At 53.9% G+C, this 2,342-nt stretch overlaps 1 pseudogene; it reads right to left on the bottom strand.

Annotated features, from left to right (window-relative positions):
• Positions 1-347: 347 nt before the first annotated feature.
• LOC115320732 lies at positions 348-1,899 on the bottom strand (annotated as a pseudogene).
• Positions 1,900-2,342: the final 443 nt, after the last annotated feature.

Below are 2,342 nucleotides of genomic sequence, written 5' to 3'. Positions count from 1 at the left end.
CTAGTACACTGTAATTATATCGGAGTTAACTTTGACTCAGCCTTGAAAAGTGAAGCGTGCCACGGAAAAGGAAATCGTCGAAGAGAATTGGCCGGTTGCCAAAATACCTGCTCCGCCGGCCCTACAGCCACAGTATGTACACCGCACGCGTCGTTTAAGCGCGAAACACATGTACGACGAAACCGTCCGATCCGACGTCCGACCGCGCAATACGACGGTCGTAGGCGAGGGTTTTCAACGCTCTCCGATGCTACGAACACCCTCTCCCCCCAAGGTCATTCCGGCAGTCCGCACGTCGGATCGGAAGGTTTCGTCGTACATGTGTTTCGCGCTTTAGAGTCCCAAATTTAACTGCATCTACATGCTGTGCCAAACAAGGCCGTCCGCACTGAGTACGAAGTCCTTGGCTTACATCCCTGACCCCCCCCCCCCCCCCCCCCCCCCCCATCCTTTTTTATTAGTAGAGGGGCCTTCAGCTTTGGCTTGCCATGGGGAGACCACCCGGGTACCGTTTTCCAAGGCTGCTCGACATCGCTAGGCTCTTCGGGAGCGCCTTCCGCCACCTGCTCTGTCTCCCATGACCTTTTGAAGAGATACTCAACCGAAGTTTGGATTTTGCAAAATAAGGCCGCAGAAGCGTTGAACGGGACTCTACGAAGTCCAAGACCTCACTCATACATCGATATCTCAAAAGGATGAGCGTATTTTTTTCAAGGACGGGTGCGATAAAGTGAGGACTCTGACATCACGATCCTTCCGGAACAGCTGAGAATGAGGGGAAGCGGCCTCGCTTGTCCCCCTGCCCGCTCCGGGTCACCAACTCGAAGGGACGAAGCGAGGAGGAGAGGGAACGAGAATCGTGACGTCACATGTCTCGTCGGCCTCGTCGGCCGTGTTCAATCGTACATTTGTTTTCTAAAAAATACTTCCATCCGTTAGAGCAGTGGTTCTCAAATAGGGTTCCGCGGCCCCTTTGAGTTTCGCGAAGGCATTTTAGGGGTCCTCGAAGCCCGGCCTCCTCAGTCAAGCCTGGCAATAAAAGTCGCCTTTTTTCAGATTGAGAAGAAAAGTTCCGATTTGCGGGCTGGGTCCCTCCCGTGTATGTCATTGGGAGAAGTCTACTTCACACTAGGCCTTAGTTATATCCAAATATTAAATCATTATGATAATTGACCTATACATTTTCTTTCCCCCCGTCACGAACCGCGTCCTCCATCAACTGCGCCGATCCACAAGGGGTCCGCGAAACATCAATGGTTGAGAACCACTGCGTTAGAGATATCGCAGTACGAGTGGCGTTTTCGGGTCCTGCAGCGTCCCACCTATATCGCTCCATTCCTGTTTCATGAACACGAAATTTCGGTTCAGTATCCCTGTAACAGCCTGGGCGCCAGCGTGGGCAATGGGGCTGTCCGCCCTTTCCTCGATGTCCGTGCATGCCGGTGATCCCTCGGTCCCGAGGGATTAATTGCTCGCGCAGTCATCTCCGCCAGGTGCACCGACAGTTTGGTTTGCAATTTCAGGTAGTTTCTGGTGTACGTCACCGGAGGTTGCATGTTTAACACCTTTGGTCGCTTGTGGTGCCGTTGCAAAGTCTTCTTCCTCAGTGGCCTCCGCTTCGTCCTTGAGAAACTCGGATGTTTCCTCTCCTCTTACGGGCCGAGCAATGGACGCGTACGTCCTCACGCACTGGTTAGCCTCGTGACCAAAACGACGGCATTGGTAGCAGCGAGGTACCCGGCACTCCCGACGAGTATGGCGAGTACGATGGTCCCTGAGGCAGAGGGGCGCGCTGGCTGGCGCCACCACAAGCGTCATCCTTCTAGCTATTCGCACCTGGTGCGGTAAGTCTTCGGCCGTGACGCCTGCCTTTAGCGTGACGAGAACGGTCCGCGTATTCGACTCAGTCGGCTCACGTCCTTGGACGCGCCACTTTTTCCTTGTCACCTCGGAAACCTTTTTTCGTACTGCGTCAATGTGACACGCACCTCATCGTCCGGCACGTGGTGAGGAAACCAGTGCATCTTCAAACGCATGTTCCTGCCGTTGGGTTTAAAAACGAGGCAACGCCGCTCCTTCGCGAGAAGTTCCCTGGCTTCTACCAACTTCTTCTTGCTCTCGTTGCTTTTGAACGTCGTTAGCCACATGTGATTCGTCTGGTAAGAGCCCAGCAAAACCACGTCGGCCAGCAGCTTCCTACCGTTCAGTGCGTCGCGGAAGTCCTCGACTCAAAATGGACGTCCTTGACCGTCCCCGAGTAAAAATACAGAATTTAGAACACCAGATCCTGTCGGCAGTGGTGGCAGATGAACAAGGAAATCCCTCTCAACACAAGGTATCCC

This window comes from Ixodes scapularis, unplaced genomic scaffold (genome assembly GCF_016920785.2).
Source record: "Ixodes scapularis isolate PalLabHiFi unplaced genomic scaffold, ASM1692078v2 PGA_scaffold13__105_contigs__length_92229423, whole genome shotgun sequence".
In the NCBI taxonomy this organism is placed as follows: Eukaryota; Metazoa; Arthropoda; class Arachnida; order Ixodida; family Ixodidae; genus Ixodes; species Ixodes scapularis.
Note: the sequence above shows the minus strand (reverse complement) of the source record. Positions and strands in the feature narration are given on the sequence as shown.